We start from the raw sequence: 20,282 nt of genomic DNA, 5'->3' as shown, positions 1-20,282 counted from the left end.
GGGGTTTTATGAATCTCTATTTTCACAAGAAACTTTCACCAGTAATTCCAAGGCAGTTGGGCTCCAGCAGAGGGGAGGTAAGAAAGGCTGGGCTGCGCACGTCCTGAACTATCGCCAAGATACTAGTAAGAGAATCAGGTTTCATTGAGCTTCAGTTTGGTTTTCCTAGGAAAATAGAAACGTTTTTGCTATGTGCTAATTTCCCAGGAAAACTCCAGCACAGCCTTGGGAGAGCAAATGCAAGCATTTGACATTGCCTCTGGAGCGCTGTTTACCCCTGGCTGAAGCACTGATCTCCAACCATATTCTAAGAAACACCACTTTAAAACAAAAGTGTAATCATTTGACTCTCCCTCAGTGAAAGCTCGCTGTGAGCTGTTTCGCCATCACCGTCGACACTGGCTTTCTGATTCTGTAAGTTTTACTGAGAGAGTGCTGTGTGTGGTGGAGCCCTGTGACAGAACTGCTAAGGTGCACAATGTCAAGAAGGGGGAAGAGGGAAGACTGTAATTTAAAAATTATTGATGAGCACAAAGGATCCTTAAGCAAATTGTTTAGAAATAAAGCCGTTGAAGTTTTTCTTACCCCTTCCCTGCAATGCCAGGTGTTATTACACCTCAAGGAGCATCTGACAAAGCATGCCAGCAGCCACACCTGCTTCTCTTGCAGGTGTATCTTCTCTTTCTGGGGAGGAAGAACTCTGTCTAACCTGGGGGCTCTGGCTGGGGCATTCGGCAAATAGCATTTTGGTTCACATCAAGCGATTTCTTCCAAAGGAATCATCACTGTTATAATAGCAAGACAAGGAGGGAAGTGGTGAGAAGGATTTAATGAATACTGCTTCCAGTGTTTCCCATCTAACAAGAATGTGGGTTTCTGTGCCGGAACCATCAAGAAGTTTAGGTCCCAAATGGGTGCAGCATGGGTTGTGTCTTATAATATGTGGAATGTAGCTCTGTGTAGGGGTGTGTGTGTATGCGTGCACGTGTATGCATCTGTATGTACATTTTAATTGCTTTTCATAAATCAAACATAATTGGGTATATATTTATGCATAGTTTCCTCACCACTTTGCAGATTTGCAGGAAGTGTTTATTGCGGGAGGATTCATTTTGTTTCACTGCAAATGGACTTTATATGAATACACAGAAAGAAGCTGCTCAGACAAGAAGGTGGGTGACCCATAAACTGCCCCACTACTAAAGTCTCAAAGTGCTCCATGACAGTGCAAGGGGCAGTGAAACTGCAGCTTACAGAACTTCTTAGCTATAGAAAGTGTATTTTGCAACCACACGTACATATATGCACACACACAGGCATTAGAGAGAATGTCTAAAATATAGCTAAGCGTTGCTTTACAAACATATTTCTACTGAACATTTTTTTACATATTGTCTTTACCTATTCATTGGGAAAAGTCTATTTTTTCTGTGTTCTTTATAGCTTATACAAAAAACAGAATACCATAGGACAGTCGATGGGCAATATCTGACATCAAAATAAGGTGATGTGCTTTTTTAATGTCCCATTTTTCTTTGGCGCTACAGCATTACACACTTCATTTGCAAAGAATTTCAAACAATCTCAAGAAAAAGTGAAAAGAACCATAGGAACAAATCCCCCGGAATACCAATGCTCTTGGGAATCTGACTTTTAATTATGAGCCAATGCTTAGATGCCACAATGCTTTAATCATTAGGTTTTGAACTCAGAAGTTAGCTTGTCTCTACCACCTGCGCTGTTTAGTACACCGCCACCCACCGAGAAACATTTCTATTTAACTGGCTTCCTCTAATCATTTCCCCAAGATCTACCTCTCCCTCTCTCTCTCATTCTCTTTGAATGTGCACACGTACAACACACACACACCCCTATGTCTTCTCTATTTTCCCAGTTACGTGTATTCTTTCATCTCATCTTACTGATCTCTTACCACCTTTAATTACACAATATGTGCACACAGAGTCCTGAATGATGGGATAGATCTGGGATGGGCCTTATGGAGAGCAGTCTCAGCTTTCTATCATCATAGTTTTTCTTTATTTCCAGGGTTATTACCACGTAACTGATGTACAACATTGTGTGAGCTTAAGATATAGAATGCGATGATTTGCTACACATACATATTACGAAATCATTACCACAAAAAGGTTAGACAGCATCTCCGTCACCTCACATAATTAGCTCTGTGTGTGTGTGTGTACGTGTGTGATGAGAACATTTAAGATCTCCTCCCTTAGCAACTTTCAAGGGTGCAATACAGTATTATCAACCATAGTCCCCAGAATGTATTCATCTTATAACTGGATGCCCTTTGCCCAATATGTCCCCATTTCCAGCACTCTCAGGCTTTGGCAACCATCATCCTACTCTCTCCTAGTTATATTTTAACATCTAGGGGCAGGGATAATTACAGGTCAACATGATGCTCTCAAACACATGCAAAACAATGAACGTAATAAGGAAAATATAAGATCCTGGCCTGTTTTCATGGTCTATTGTTATGCAACAAAATACCCCCAAACTGCCTACTTTTAAAAGAAACATGACGTTATTTTTTGTGGTCCAAAAGTTAACTGGGTGGTTCTTCTGATCCTCTCGCATGAGTGCTGACTGGACAGCTAGCCACTGAGCTCCACAGAGACATCTGGCAGGGTTCAGCCTCTCTCTCCATGTGGGCTTGGATAGCACAACAGCTCAGAGCAACATTACAAGGGGAAAGCCCCAATACACAAGTGCTTCGCAAGGCCCTACTTGGCTCTTGTTTGTGATGTCCCCTTGGCCAAAGCAAGCCAGTGGCTAAGTTCATAGTCCATGTGGAAGAGGAATATGTAAGCGCTTGGATACTGGAAGGTGTGACTCCTTACAAGTCATTACTACAACAATCTACCATATGACTCAATATCAGATAGTTGCCCAGAGATATTGGATATTGTCCCTTCATATAGAGGATGAGGTATCTGAACACAGACAATCTTAAAACTTCTTTAAACTTCCTTATTGTGTGTTCTCTAGGGCATACTTTACCTTGAAGACAAGCTTACCAAATGAAATTCACTCCTGGGTTATTAAAAACAATTGATAGCTTCTTTAACACAGGATACACATATTTCCTGCTGTGAACAAAAATGAGAAAGGGAGAATGAACAAAAGAAATATGAAGAAGACACTTTAGAATGGATTTCTTCTCTTTGTTAGCTAACATTTCCTGTTCGTATGCTCTGCCGCCGTGACCCTGTGCCAACCACCGTGACTGTTTAGATCAAATTAGATTTGCAGTTGACTTGTTCCAACTTTCCTCTATATCCAGCATCCTCACCCTAGAGTGTGGAACAAGTCGTTATTGAGAGAAGGAACCTCTGAGGATAAGGAAAACAGGCCCCGTTTTCCGGCAAAGAGGAAACTAAGAAATCCTGAGAGAATTAAGCAATCAAGTAGTATACGCGGGTTGCTCATGGAGGAACATGGAAGGCTTCTTATTGGATGGCTCTCTACCTGAGTTATTCCTCAGGAGTGATGCATGAATTGCTTTGTGCCTCTCTGCCTTTCTTGGTTGTTCTCAAAGGACCAAAGGAAGGCCCACTGTCTCATGAGTTACTTGAATTTTATCCAAAGAAGCAAACTTCATAAACTGAACCAAACCCCTTCGTTTTTAAGCACGTGCATGCCTAATTTATAGAATGTTTAGTACTAACCCCAGGAGGAGAGCTTTTCCTTGGCTAGATTTTTGGGGCTACCTCATTAACAGAGCCCCTGTCATGGCCTTGTTTGTGAGCTCATCTGAAACATTGCTGTAGCTCTTCTGTAAAACCAGTATCTCCCAACACAACACAAGATGTGATATCCAGAAGGACTGCCCTGAATGTGTTTCAGATGGAAGTCACTTCCTGGACACAGCCTGTGGAGCAGAATTTTCCTTTCTGACAAACTCAGATCTCAAGTATATGCAGCTAGAGCCAGGAGCTTGGTCTCAAAGCCTATTTTAATGGACTGGGCCACTTAATTCTGTAACCAGATACTATCCATTGTTAATTAAGTATTAAATACAGTTAGACTCCCTCAGAGGCATAAACATCTGCTGTGGCATAAGACTAAATCTCTATATTAATAGAAAAACAGACTGAATCGAAAATAATCAGGTGGTCTGGATCACTGAGGATAATTTTGTTGGACTATGAGGTTTGACATGAAAGCAACTAGAGTTAGTAGTCTAGCCCTGTAATACCAGCATATGGTTTATGCACAGTTTATGGAGCCAACTATAGGTAAAGCCCTGAATTAATATGTAATCTGCACTTAAGCTTCCTAATAGTTAGATCTTGGGGCCCATGCCTGGCCCAGCCACACCAACATACAGCCAGCTGCTAACGACCTGAAATCTATTACTGCAGTACCATCTGAGCCCAGTAACAGTGAGCCCCAGCCCATGCCACTGGTCTCCATTCTTTCTACTCTTGTAAATCCATTCTAATCTGGCTTCTGCCCCTATCATTCTTCATTCTTCTTCAGCAGCTCTCCCTAAATCTACCAATGGCTACATCACAAACTCGTAGGTTGTATTTGGTCTTCATCTTATCTGACTTCTCTGTTGACCACTATCTCCTTCTTCTTTGGTTTTATAATCTGTTTTTTTAATTAATATATACTTTTTTGATATTTGATATTTTAATGGAGTCTGTGTTATCACTTCCCCTATATATATGCATACGTATACATATACATTGTATAGATGCATATATATACACACATGCATACAACATAATGTATATATACATAAAATAACAACATATATGCATATTTAACTGTTTGAATAGGATCCAAATAAGGTCAATACGTTATAAACGTCTGATGTGTCTTTTATTTTTTGTTCATTTGGGGTTTTTTTGTTTGGTTTCAGTTTCAGGAGTAGATATTTCATATTATATAATATCACCCTATCTCCCCATCTTCGTCCAGTCTTCCCCTTGAGCTCTGCTTCTGCAGAGCCTAACACGAAGCCAGCTAATGAAAAAGAACAAAATCCCAGTCCTGGCATCAGAAAGTAAAGCATACAAGAATGGACTTGGGGTTGAGACACAACAGCTTAATGACGAGGAAAAAAGATAAATTTGTGTTATGTGATTTTTTTCTAGCAGTTCTTTCATAGAACACTCAGATGAAACAATCTAGGTCTGGAGTTTTCTTTGTGGGAAAGAAAACAGTAGATCTGAGATTTTTTTATAACTATAAAATTATTTATTTCTTCTCATATCAGTTTTCTATTTTTTTAATATTGTCTTCCTTATTCAATTTTTAAAATATTTACTCCTACAGATTTATTTATAACATCTTCTCTTTTTAAAAGTCTGTCAGGGGCGCCTGGGTGGCTTAGTCGGTTAAGCGTCCAACTTTCACTTAGGTCATGATCTCGCGGTTCGTGGGTTCGAGCCCCGCGTCGGGCTCTGTGCTGACTGCCGGCTCAGAGCCTGGAGCCTGCTTCAGTCTGTGACTCCCTCTCTCCCTGACCCTCCTCTGCTCATGCTGTCTCTCTCTCTCTCTCTCTCCTAGAAATAAATAAAACATTTAAAAAAAATAAAAGTCTGTCAAAAATGTAACGATGTCATTTTTAAAATCCTTGATACCGGTTTTTTATTTTCTCTTTTTTTATCCTAAATTGACCCTCCCAGAAACACATAAGTCTACTAATGCTTTGAAGGAATGAATTTTTGAATTTGAATTTCAGGATGTACTCACACATACAAATTTACTAATTTTGTTAATTTCTGCCCTTTTTATTTTATCTTACTTCCTTTGGGGTTAATCTGCAATTTTTTCTAGCTTGTTGACATAAAGACACACATCATTGGTTTTCAGTCTTCAATTTTTTTATTTCAATATGTATATTAAAGCCTATATTATCTTTTTAATGTAATTTTACCTCTACCTTACACATTTTTCTATCTCATATTTACATCCTCTTCAACTTAAAAATATTTTCTAATTTTTGTTGTGATTCTTGTTTGACCCAAGAATTCTTAGAAGTTGATTCTATAATATGAAAATATTGGGGAACTTTTCCAGTCATATTTTATTATTGGTGTCTAGGTAACTTTTGTAAATAGTCCAAGTGCAATTGAAAAATAGAAATAATCGGAAAACATTGTTGAATTCAATAGCCTTACTGATATTTTATTTTTCCAGTTGGTTTCAGTTGTGGGGGAAAGTGTATTAAGATCGCTCACTATAATTATGAGTGTATTTATCCTTTTCGTTCTGTACATTAATACCAATTTAGCATTATTATATATTTCTAATGGACTGACCCTTTGATCTTTATAAAGTGCCCCCCTTTACATCTAGGGCTGCTTTTTAGTCTTATCTGATTGTTGCTTCTTAGAAGGTCATATATCATTTTTCCCTGGCTCCTTTATGCCTTTATCTTCATCTCTTGTTTTCAGCAGTTTGAGTGTCACATGTCAATAGGTGTGATATTCTTTGCATGTATCCTGTTTGCATTTGTGGTCTGATGCCTGCAATTTCTGGAAAATTTGTGCCTGTTATCTCCTTAAAGATTGCTTCCGTCCATCTTCTTTCTCTTTCTGGGACTTCAATTTTGTGTTTGTTAGAAGGTTTTACCTTGTCCCATATATTTTCTATGTCTCTCCTGTATTTTCTTTCTAGCTCTCTCTTGCTTTTCAGCTCAACCTTTCAGCCCTTGCTTTTTCAGCCCTCAAAAGGTGGCAAATGCCTTGAGAAGGACAATGATGTCATGGGTGACTTGCTTCCCTAGGCTTTCCTTCTATCTCAGGTCTTACGCTGACAAGCCCTTACTGTCTTGATAGCCCTACACTACTTTCAAACAGATTAATTTTCTTTTTTTTTTTTTCCACATTTTTAGTTGTTCTTGGTAGGAGGGTTGGTGGGAAACAAACTAGTCTGTCCTGGCTTGAAGCAGGATTCCCACAATATTAAAACATCTGGTTTTTGTTATTTTTCAGATTTAAGTATTTTGATGTTCCATCAATGTTTATTTTATGACCTATGAGTTATTTAGAAGATTTTCTTCAAAAATACAGGGATTAAACCCATACCCATATGATCATTTGACTTTCAACAAGATTGCCAAGGAAAGGGAAAGTACGGTCTTTTTAATAAATGATGTTAGGACAGCTGAATAACCATAAACAAAAGAATGAACCTGGACCTGACTTCACACCACATGCAGAAATTAACCCAAAATGAATCAAAGACCTAAATGTTAAGAGCTAAAGCTATAAAACTCTTGAAAGAAAATATAACAGTGAATCTTCATAACTTTGGATTTGGCAACAGATTCTTGGATATGACACCCAAAGCACAAGAAACAAAAGAAAAAAAATAAAGTAAGCAAGACTTACAAATTAAAAACTGTCATGTATCAAAGGATACTATCAAGAGAGTAAAAAGACACCCCACAGAATGGGAGAAAAGTATTTGCAAATTATATATATCTGATAAGGGTCTAGTTTCCAAAGTATGTAAAGAATTCTTACAGCTCAATGACAAAAAGACAAACAACCCAGTTACAAAAATCAGCAAAGGCCTTGAATAGACTTTTCTCACAAAAAGATATATTAATGGCCAATAAGCACATGAAAAGATGTTAATATCAGTCATTAAAAAATGCAAATCAAAATCACAATGAAATGCTAAACCAGCTCACACTCACTAGGGTGGCTATAATTTGTTTTCTTTAATGGAGAATAACAAGTCTTGGTAAGATATAGAGAAATTGGAGACTTCATACATTACTGGTAGGAATATAAAATGATATAGCCACTTTGGATAACAATATGGTAGTTTATCAGAAAATGTAAACATAGCATTATCAAATGACCTAGAAATTATACTCTTAGATATTTACCCTAAAGAAGTGAAAACATGTATCCATATTAAAACATATATGGATGGGGGTGCCTGAGTGGCTCAGTTGGTTGAGCGTCTGACTTCGGCTCAGGTCATGATCTCACAGTTCGTGGGTTCAAGCCCCATGTCGGGCTCTGTGCTGACTGCCAGCTCAGAGCCTGGAGCCTGTTTCAGATTCTGCGTCTCTCTCTCTCTCTGACCCTTCCCTTTTCACGCTGTCTCTCTCTCTCTCTCTCTTTCAGAAATAAATAAAATATTTAAAAAATTAAAAAAAAAGATATATGGATGTTCACAGCAGCATTATATATAATAACTAAAAAGTGGAAATGACCCAAGTGTTCATCAACTGATGAATTTTATACTCATACAATGGGATATTATTTGGCAACAAAATAATGAAGTATTAATATGTATTACAATCCAGATTAATTCTGAAAATATTATGCTAAGTGAAAGAAGGCACAAAAGACAACATATTGTATCATTCCATTTATGTGAAATGTCCAGAATAGACAAATCCATAGAGACAGAAAGCAAACTAAATAGTTACCAGGGTTGGAGCCAAGGTGGGGAATGAAAAATAATTACTATTGGATACAGGGTTTCTTTTGGTGATGATAAAAATGTTCTGGGTTTAGACAGCCTTATGAATGTATCATAAGCCACTTGAGTTGCACACTTTAACATGGTTAAAACAGTTAATGTCATGTCATACTAATTTTACCTCAACTACAAAAAAGTTTTAATAAATAAAATAAAATATAGGTATTACATCTGTTTTTTGCTATGAATTTAATAAAATTGATCAGGGAATGTGATCTCTATGATAATGAGTCATTGAAATTTGCTGAAAGTTGCCTTGTGACTTAACACGTGACCAGTTTTTATAAACATTTCATGTGTGCTTAGGAAGAATATGTGCTTTCTAATTATTGAGAGCAAAGTTTTACATACATCCAATGTACCAAGCCTGTTGACTACAGTGTTGAAAGAGTTTATTTCTTCACTGACTTTTTTTTTACTTGTTTCATCCACCAGTAAAGAAAAAAACATGTCAAAATTTCCTATTCTGGGGGTGGCTGGGTGGCTCAGTCAGTTAAGCATCTGACTTCAGCTCAGGTCATGATCTCACATTTTGTGGGTTCGAGCCCCACATCGGGCTCTGTGCTGACAGCTAGCTCAGAGCCTAGAGCCTGCTTCAGATTCTGTATCTTCCTCTCTCTCTGACCTTCCCCTGCTCACGCTTTTGCTCTCTCTCTGGCACTCTCTGTCTCTCAGAAATAAATAAAAATTAAAAAAATTTTTTTTTTAAAATTCCTATTCTAGAAGTACACTTCTCAATTTCTCCCTGAAGTTCCATCATGTTTTACTTACTATATTATTGATGACATTACTAGAAGCAAGTTCAGAATGCTACATTTTCCTGATAAATTAAACTTACCGTTATGTAATGATTATTACATTATTTCTCCATGATTTCTTGTCATGCTTTTTTATCCAAAAGTCAGTTTTATTGACTAAAGTATGTTTTATTTGCTTTTGATTTGGATTTATTTATCTTTTTCCTTTGTTATATTTTCAACCTGTGTGCATCTTTATGCTTTAGGTTATCTTTAAAAGGTCAGATCGCTGCATTTGTTATTTTTCTTAATCCGATTTGACAAACTCTGTATTTTTGTTTTATTTTGTTTTGGATCATTTTTAACAGCTTTACTGATACATAATTCATATGCTATACAATTCGCCCATTTAAAATATGTAATTCAATATTTCCTCACATATTCACAGGGTTGTACAATCATCACCAGAATCTAATTTTAATACATTTTTGTCTACCACAAAACAAACAAACTTAACAAAAACCCATTAGCGATCACTCCCAATTTCCTCATGATAAACCCTTACTCCTGGCCCTTGCACAGAATAATCAATGTTCTGTCTCTATGTATTTGCTTATTCTAAACATTTCATATAGATGGAATGATACAATATATGGTATTTGGGGACTGGCTTATTTTACTTAGCGTAATATTTTCAAGGTTCATCCATATGGTAGCAGGAATCAGTACTTCATTCCTTTCTATTTATGAATATTATTTATAATATTCTGTTGTGTCTATGTACCACTTTTGTTTGAGTTGTTTCAACTTTTTGATTCTTATGAATACCATTGCCATGATTATTCATGTATAAGTTTTTGTGTGTACATATGTTTTTACTTCTCTTAAGTATATACCTAGGAGCAGAACTGCTGGTTTTCAATCACCTACACCATTTTATGTCCCACCAGCTATGAATGGGAGTTACAATTTCTCCACACCCTCTACAGTATGTCATTGTCTGTCTTTTTTTATTGTAGCCATCCTAGTGCTTGTAAAATAATATCTCATCATGATTTTGAATTTGCATTTCCTAATGATGTTGAGCATCATTTCATGTGCTTATTGGAAAGTTGTATATCTTCTTCAGAAAAACATCTATTCAGACCCTTTGGCCATTTGTTCATTGGGTGTCTTTTTATTGTTATATAATTGACACATAAAGTTACATTTGTTTCATATGTACAATATTATGGTTCACTATGTGTACATATTGCAAATTAATCACCAAATAAGTCTGGTTAATATGCATCATATTTCTTTGTCTTAACTAATTATTCTGCCTGAGATTTCCAACACCATCTTGAATAAGATAGAATGGGCATCCTTATCTTCTTCCTGATCTCAATGGTGAAAAGCTGAAAGATTTTGAGTAGGATATTAGCTGTGGGCTTGTCATATATGGCCTTTATTATGTTGAAGTACACTCCTTCTACACCCACTTTGTTGAGAATTTTTATCATAAATGGGTAGTGACTTTTGTCAAATGCTTTTTCTGCATCTATTATGGTGATAATATGATTTTTATCCTTGATTTTATTAATGTAGTGTATCATATTGATTGATTTGCAGATGTTGAGTCATCCTTGTATCCCTGGAATAAATCCCACTCAATCATGGTGTATGATCCTTTTAATGCATTGCTAAATTAAGTTTGCTATATTTTGTTGAAGATATTTGCATCTACGTTTATCAGAGATATTGGCCTATAATTTTCTTTCTTTCTTTTTTTTTTTGTTACACCCTTGTCTAGCTTCAGGATCAGGATAATGCCGACCTCATTGACGAACTCTGTATTTTAATAAACTATAATCCCTTTAAATTTATTGTGGACCTGCTTTTAATTTTTCCTTTTGATGTTAATCATTTCTTTTCTTATAGAATTTTTGTTTGAGTAGTTTTCTTATTCTAATTATTCACGACTTGTTTGAAAATTACATACACTATTTCTATTGTGTAGAGGTGATCATTGAAGTTTGCATTTATATATAACAAATCTAAAGGTAAAAAGATTTCCCCTTACTGTGATCAAGAACTCTTAGAACACTTAAACTCTGTTCACCTCAGTTCTGGCTTATAGGTTCTTTCTCTCCAATATTTTAATTGTGTATTTTTTAGCCATAACAAGCTACTCAGGATCACTACAATAGATACTGTTTATTTATCTACATGTTTATATTTTCCCTTTTTTCCCACTTCCATTTTGCATCTCAGAACTTCCTCCTAGAATAACTGTTCTTCTTCCTGAAATATATCTTTCAGAAGTTTCTTTAGTTCTATTTGTGATTAACACTCTCAGTATGTAGTCAATATTGACTTATATGTAAATGCTCTTGAGACAGACGCAATTCTAGATGAACAGTTTTTTCTCTGAATTCAATATATATATATTATTATTATATGTTATTATTCTGTCTCTCATTTTTTTTCTGTTAAAAAAAATGCCTATTCTCTTAGGTGGGCAGGGGTAATCTGCCTTTGTTGCCTAGTGACTTTTTAGAGCTCTTTTCTCTAAAGTTATACAGTTGTTCAATCTCTTAATTAGAAGTGGGTTTCTTTTCACTGTATTCTGCCTGGTAAACATTGTTCCTGGATCTGTGGCTGTACACCTTTCATCAATTTTGAAAAATTCTCAAGCATTGTTTTCAAATATTGCCTCTCCTCCAGTGTTTTTATTTTCTCTTCCTAGGGCTTCCATTAGAAGCATATTAGACATTGTCATTCTATTGTCTGTATCTATTAACCTCTCTTTCATATTTTCCATTTTAGCTTTCTGGATGGCATCCCGAGATATTCTTCAGTTTTATCTTCTAGTGCACTAATTCTCTCTTCAGTTGCATCTACTCTGTTGCTTGGCCCATGCTTCAAGTTTTCTTTTTTTAATTGACAAACACATTTTATTTTAAATTTTTAGTTAATCCTTTTCAAATCTATGGTTATTCTTACATATTGCCTTGGTGCTTTTCTTTTTTGTAACTCTATTCTTTAAATATTCTTTAAGCATTCATGCATAGGGTGGCAGACAGAATAATGCACCCCTCACATACACAATGATGTCCTCATTCTAACCCCCAAAATCTGTGAATGTGTTATCTTATGTGGCAAAAGGGACTTTGCAAATGTGAGTAAGGATTTTGAGAAGGGGAGTTTATTCAGGATTAATAACTGGGTGGGGTCAATGAAATCATAAGGGTTCTTGTAAGAGGAAAGCAAGAGAACAAAAGCAAATAAAGGAGATGGGACAATGGAACCAGAAACTGGAAGGATGCACACTGAAGATGAAGGAAGGGGCTGTGAGCCAAGGAATGCAGGTAGCCTCTATTAGCTGTAAAAGGTAAAGAAATATATCCACCTCTGAAACCTCTAAAAGGAACACATTTTAGCCAACACCTTGATTTTAGATTTCTGAAGCCGAGAGCTTTAAGACAAAAAATTTATGCTGTTTTAACCCACTAAATTTATACTGGTATATTACAATAACAAGAGAAAACTAAAACATGTATTTATCTTATATCTACAGATAATAAGTCCATTATCTGAAATCCTTGAAGAACTAAGTCTATCATGTCTCCCTTCAGGATGGTTTATGAATGAGCTCATGTTGGTTGATTTTAACCTCTGGATAACCTGGGAGTCTAAACTGAGAATACATCCCTCCAGAGATTATTTGGTTTTGCCTCTGCTGGAAACCAGATGTTCTACCTATCTGGGGTCACTCCAGCTCATTCTCAGTCTTACAGATTAGATCTGGGAGTCCTGAGTTCAAGTCCTTCACTTTGTTACTGGCACAAAGCACTTTTTCTACTGTAGTAAAAGCATTCCTCTGTCCCCAAAGAAACAGGGCCACAGAGGAAAGTTAACACAGGTTGAATAAAAAGTTCTACAGAGAACTTCTTTAAATGTGCCCACTTAACTTGTGGGGATGAGCACTGGGTGTTATATGGAAACCAACTTGACAATAAACTATTTGTGAAAAAAAAAATAATAAAACATTTAAAAAATAAAAATAAATAAATTTGCCCACTTAAATTTTCATTTCAGCTTATATTATTCCCTTCTTTTTTTACTTGCTCCTTGAAGACCTTACTTCATGAGAACCCAGGTGTGCAATAGAATCTTTTTTAAAGAAGGCTCTCATTTTTTTTTAACTTGAAGAGATACTCTCCCCAGAATATCAAAAATCAAACTTACTGAAAAATAAGTTTCTACTCCATCCTCATAACTTTTTTTTTTTTTTACATCTAAGGCACAACACTTCTTATTCGGGCTCTCTACCATTTTACCTTGCCTACCTCTTAGATTAGTCTCCTCACTCTGGTCAAAAAGTTTTAGAGTTTCTCAATGATTCTCTCTTTTCTCCCAATATTCTCTTTTCCTATATATTCTCATCCACTCAGCTACAGTGGAATTTTCCTTTTACATGGGGATTGGTAGCTAATATCAGCCTGTCAAGTAAAAGAGCTTGTCAAAATTTGCCCCCGCAAAAATCCCACAAGAATTGCCATATTTGAGACTGACATGCTTATCTCTTAGGAAATTCAACACAGATGATTTTTCTTGACCCCGGATCTGAAAGATTGCTGATTCTTTAGTTGATCTCCAGAAAGAGTTGACTTGTATGTAGGTGTTACATTCTGTGGAAACTATGTTTAGTATTTTTAAATATTAGTATCACATTCAACTCAATGAAATACTCACACACTAGAACTGGACTGAATGATGGAATAGCTTATTAATATCTCCTGAATCCCACTCAGTCCAGGCCATGTACTCACTGAATGAAATGGCAGCAAGAAAATCCCACACTATTTAAAGCACCGCACTCTTTTTTTTTTTTATATCTTTGTTCTGTGGCTTCTGGCTTAATGGCTATATTTGAATTTCCGTACATAAAATGTGATCATCAAAAAAAAAAAATGTGATCATCTCCCTTAGACTCCATATATGCAAATGCCCCCAATGCTGTACCTACAGCTCAGACTTGAGAGGACTGTGCTCTAGATCCCAAGAACTTAAAAAGCGTCTCCTATTGGATGTCTCAGAAGTACCCCAAACTTAATATATCCAAAATCAAACTCATAATCTGCCCACTTGTACTTTTCTTTGCCTCTTCTACTCCAAATGAAGTTATCATGAGGTAATCCAATAAACTGTATATATGAAGCTGCCAAAGTGAGACTGTAAAGAGGATCTTGTGAAGAGGTGTATGGCTATTGCCTCCATGTAGCTCCCACCTATGTGGTCCCACAACCTACAGAGAAAGGGATTCTGGGAAAAATAATTCCTCGCTTAATCAAACTAACGATAGAACTATTCAGCACAACTTAACAACAGATTCCAGTTTACATTTGAGAGACTGTGTATATTTGATGTCTTTCTCCTCCATTCAATATAAACTCCATAAAAGCAAGGACTATTCATTATTTCAACAAATATTTATAGTACCTCTGTGAGCCACTTTTCTAGGCACTGAGCATACAACATTGAAGAAAACAAACAAAATTTCCAACTCTCACTTTAGTGCATAGAATTGGGCAATAAAAAAAATAATAAAATAGTATGTATGTCATATATATATATACATACTTACATAAAACTTTTAGTGTGATAAAGAGCTAGAAGAATAAAGCAGGGATGGAGGATGGGGAATATTGGTGTGGAAGTTGAGAAGTGGACCATCCAGACTCACTCAATCACCTCAAATACCTCCAAATTGTGCAATAGTTAAGACTCATTTTCTGCCTATTCAGGAAATTCTATAAGCTAACTAATATATTTATTAAATCACTTTGTGCTTGAACTATCTAGAAGGGATTCTATTTTCTACACTAAGAAACCTGTTTTATAAAGTAATTTATAATGGAAAAATTTGCAGACAATAAGCCCTCAAGGAAATGAGAATCTGTAATTACCTAAACTGGTAGGGTTTTGATACTAATGGATATCTGTTTAGTCTTGGAGGATGAGATATTGGCATTCTATGGCACACAATGACAAAAGCAATTACTTAAATTATTAACTGTGCTCACCTGAATGAAGTGTCTAGTGAAGTCAAAATTTTAAAGGAATAAAGAGTAGCTCTTATAGACCATGAGGAATAGCATGGGAAATATGGGGACTGAGCAAGGAAAAGAAGAAATGAAGAAAGTAGGGAAGGAAGGAAGGAAGGAAGAAGAGTTTGGAGGAAGGAAAGAAGGGAGAGGAGAGAGAGGGATGAAGAAAGTGATACAATCAAAATTTTAAATCCTCAGTTCAAGGCATAGTCAAAAACCTATAGCTTCTATGTCCTAAATTATATATCAGGTCTCTGGCCACAGGCCTGGCATCAAAACACACATTTTGATTTCACAGATGCTACATAATCCATTGGTTAAATTCCAGTATGAACACATGTGAAAAACTTGGAAAGAGTAGAACACAGAGAATTTGAAGGACAGGATTTGATAAGTTCATTTTCCCTAAATTCTAAGGGTTGATGAGCCCTGTTACTAGTAAAAGCAGTGACATCTCTCTGTCTGATGAGGTTAATCATGCCTTGTTCAAATCCCCTAATACAATATCACTCAGAGAAGTGTTCAGATGTTCAGATTAAACATTATTTCTGGATGTGTCTGTAAGGGAGTCTCCAGATGAGATTACCATTTGAGTCAGTGGACTCAGTAAAGTAGATCACCCTCTTCAATGTGGGTTGGCATCATTCAACCCCCTGAAGGCCTGAATTGAACAAAAAGCAGAGAAAGGAAGGATTTGTTCTTTTCTGGCTGAGCTGGGACATCAGGTTTTTCCTGCCTTCTGGCTGGAATGTATACCACCAGCTCCCTTGGTTCTCAGGCCTTTGGACTCAAACTGACATTACACCTCCATTTTTCCTGGTTTGCTAGCTTTCAGGAATCAGGTTGTAGGACTATTTAGCCTCCATGAGCCAATTGCTTATAATAAAACTTCACATATATGGAGCAAGTCTTGGTGATGATCAGAATGGTTACATAAATACAAAATATTCTTGGCAGTGGATAACTAGTCATAAGGTCTCTAGAGCCAAAATGGATAGCCTGTACTCTAAACTTGTCCCTAGAGGAGGCATATAGAGATTGGATTTGGGATCTCATCTAATTCCAGAGTTGATTATTTCATACTGGTCTATAAGTGAAGAGAAAACTCTGTACCATTAAGGAAGGCCCTCTCAATTTTGTGACATTTACATTTTTTAAGTAATCTAATCCTCCTCAAAGGAAACGGTCACCACTTACTACAATGACAATGTCCAAAAGGAAGGGAAACAATCAGACCTTTCAGGGATTATTGGATACTGGCTCTGAGCTCATTTTTATAATCAAAGAATATCCTAAGATCTACCAGAGCTTAAGTGGGTTTGATAATAAATATTGGCTCCAGTCTATTTTATAATGGGTCTAGTTCATCCTATGGCTATTTCCCCCAGAATAGTTAAACGTATAGTTGGAACAGGCATGCTCAGTAACTACCAAAACACCCACATTGGTCCCCTGGCCCACCATATAAGGACTAGTGCATAGGAAGCACCTAAATAGAGGCTCATAGAGTCCCATCTCCCTACTACAATAGTAACCAGAACCAGTAACATATCCCTGGGGAGAGACTAGTGCCACTGTCAAAACCTTGAACAATTCAGGGGTGATGATTCTTAGCATCCCCATTTCACTCTCTGGTTTGTGCAAAAGGCAGGTGGGTCTTGAAGAAGGACAGTAAATTATCATAAACTGAAACACGAAATTAATCTGCTGCTCCAGATGTGATCTCTTTACTGGAGCAAATCAACACATTCTGAAACACCTGGTATAGAGCTTCGATCTGGAAAGTCTTCATTTGCTAAAGCATGAAACAAAAAATCACTAGAAGTGGTTTACTTCCACTTCTTGGTCAGGGGGATAATTTCACTCTCTTGCTCAACTATCCAATTTTTTTCCATAATTTTGTTCACAGAGACTTTGATTATCTCACCATTGCATAGAGCATCATACAGGTCCACTTTATTGATGTCCTCATATGGATATAAGCTGGCAAACAACAAATAACAGGTACCCAAAATGCCCTGGTAAGACAGAATTGTGACATTGGATGGGCAATAAACTCCAAGATGATCTCATTCAGTGAACTTTCTGGAAGTCCAGTATTTAGAGTGGATATCCTCCAAAATGAAAGATGAATTTCCCTACCTTACATCCCCTACCACTACAAAAAAGAATGAGTACTTGAATGAGCATTTTGACACACTGGGTGTGTTGCTCTGAGTCATTGGCCAAGGATAAAACTTTTTACTGGAGTCCAGAACAAGAGAAAGTCTCTAGCTGGTCCAGATCATAGTGTAAGCAGCTCTGACACTGGGTCATTTTAGCCCGAGGATTCAATGATACTTGTAGTTTCCATGGCAATTTGAAATTCTGTGAGTAATGTTATTTTGTAAAAAAAAAAAAAAAGTTCTACAGTGATTTGTAAGCAGAAATGACATTAATATCTCTTTAGGAGTTAAAGGTATTTCATCATCATGATAGCATTAAAGTCCATTTCATTCACATCAATAAACTTGATGAGAATATGACACTGTTTAATAGTTTTGAATTATTTCTGAACCACCCATGACAAATCTTAAGGATGCAGAGCTGCCAGCAGTTGAGAATCCAGTCTAGGTCAATTCCTAGAAATCTTCAGTAGAAAAGATGGCTCATTCAGTAGCATTGAGACATACAAAATTAAGTGACACAAAAACACATTTTTTAAAGTGATGCATGAGCTGTAAAAAAAAAAAAAAAGCATTAGAAGGGCTTTTCTTTCATTTAAGCAATATTCTCTAAATCTCACTCTATGATTCTAGAGTTTTCTCTCTCACACACTGGGGAATTTGGTAATACAGACAGCCCAAAGGAAAGCCAAAAAATCTTTTAAAGTTTTGAGATGACTTTCTAAGATAAAGACAATGAGAAGAAATGTATTGAAAGATATTACAGCTCTAGTCTGCCTGCAGTGATTCTCTGCCATGGGTGGAAATAAAATGGCTGGTGTTTTGTGGCTTAGTTGCCACACTCAGATTTTTCTGTATTCTTAAGTTCTTCCAGCTCCCTAATTCAAATGTAGCTCAAATTCAAGTTTTGAATACAAACTGACATCCCTAAATACAGCCTGTTTTATTAAACAGCCAGAAGAGAAGATTTTGTTTCTTTTCTTTTAATTTTAGAAAGAGAGAGTGAGCACAAGTAGGATAGAGGGGCAGAGAGAGGGAGGGTGGAAGGGAGGGAGGGAGAGAGAGAGAGAGAGGCAAAATCTCAAGCAGGCTCCACACTCAGCATGGGCTCGATCCCACAACCCTGGAATCATGACCTGAGTGGAAATCAAGAGTCAGATGCTCAACCGACTGAGCCACCCAGGAGCCACAGAAGAGAGATTTTTCTACAGCCTTAAGATATGATTTCCAATGTAATCACAACAAATTATGAAAGAAAAATTGATTTTATTACTGGTAGTGTCTTCAGTGAGATTTCTCAAATCCATCATAATCGTAAAAAAAACTAAATGGGAACACCAACAGGGAGTGCAAGAGCAAACTGGATGGACCTGAAGAAACTACTGGCAATGTGTAGGGTCTTGAAATTCAGCAATAACAGGTACATGATGCACTTAAAGCTGAAAACCTTAAAATCTTACGTGGCCCTCAGTGATTTTATTGCAGGGTTTAAAGCCACATTCATCAAAGGAAGAAGAGAACATCTAGTTTCACTGAACTCATGAGGAAGAGTCATGTCCATGCCAGAACAGGTCCCTTTTTTGAAGCTTATGCTTTATCTCAGTGATGGTGTCATATGAAAACCATGGCTGGGTTTGAGTCCTGGCTCTGCCCTTTCTGGTTATGTGACCTTGGCAGACACTTAATTTTTCTAATCCTCAGTTTCCTCATTTGAAATATGTTTATAATAATAATTTTAATTCACAGGACTATTTTGCAGATTAAAAGTATGCACTTTTTCCTTCTTGTTGCATCAGTTAGATTTATAGCATCTCATCTGGCAACTTTCAACTGGTCTTATAGTCAGGAAACATTCAAAGGTATAAATGTAGGATGGGGAAAAATACAAGACTATCTATTTTCCTCTTATCAGGCCTGTCAGTACGTTTTCCCATTCCAGGAGTATCTCTGGTCATATTGCCAAGATCATAATATGCCCTTTGTAGTTCTTCTTCCACTTCCTTTGTCATTTCAACTTCAGTGACACATATATATGATGAGGAGTGTAGTAGAGGACACAGAGCCCTGGACTCGGCAGCCAAGAAACCTGGATTTGTGTCCTAACTCTGACTCAGTCCTGAAGCAAGGCCTTGAACAAATCTCAACTTTAACCACAAGCGTGCTGTAAGTCATGTTTACTCCCAGAAAGTTGTTTCCTCTGCTCTTGGCAAAGCCACACCAGACTTTCTGAGCACTTGGAAGGCTATAGGTAATTCCAGAACTCTGGATGAAGGTGTTGCTCAGTCGTGCTTTTTCTTATAAACTATTTCTATCTTCTTCATACACCAACTATGCCCAGTGCCAATCTGGGTGGCTTTCCATCTTGGCTTTCCTATATTTTGGTAATTTTCCGAGTTTTGAACATGGTACTCTGATACTAACCTACTTACCAAGCTTTTAACGCCGTATTTCATGGTAATAATCACAAAAATACTAAATATCACCAAAAAAAAAAAAAAAAACACCCCAACAAACACTTATTGAGTGCTGACACTGTATTAGGCATTGTGTGAAATGCTTTATAAATATCATTTCATTCCAGCTATGGATGAAAAGCTCTATGAGGCAAGCATGTTTAATATCCCCATTACATAGATGAAGAAACTAAGGCTTAAAGAGAAAAAGTAAATTTATGACTCAGAAAGTACTTCCAGAAGCTAATGCTTTTGTTCAGCCTTCACAGTCCACTTATTTAAATCAGGATTCAAATGCGACTCACTCTTTCCAATTGGCTGATATGTCACTTGGCTCTTCAGTCTCTT

At 36.7% G+C, this 20,282-nt stretch overlaps 1 long non-coding RNA gene across 1 annotated transcript in view; it reads right to left on the bottom strand.

Moving 5' to 3' along the window:
• Positions 1–20,282, bottom strand: part of LOC120246815 — a 486,271-nt gene that overhangs the window by 320,504 nt on the left and 145,485 nt on the right. The window contains exon 4 of the long non-coding RNA XR_005532156.1: positions 3,045–3,116. This is a non-coding gene — a long non-coding RNA (uncharacterized LOC120246815). The remainder of the gene's footprint in view (positions 1–3,044; positions 3,117–20,282) is intronic.

This window comes from Hyaena hyaena, unplaced genomic scaffold (assembly GCF_003009895.1).
Source record: "Hyaena hyaena isolate Hyena2069 unplaced genomic scaffold, ASM300989v1 scaffold_488, whole genome shotgun sequence".
In the NCBI taxonomy this organism is placed as follows: Eukaryota; Metazoa; Chordata; class Mammalia; order Carnivora; family Hyaenidae; genus Hyaena; species Hyaena hyaena.
The sequence above is the reverse complement of the archived record's forward strand: the minus strand, read 5'-3'. Positions and strand labels throughout refer to the sequence as shown.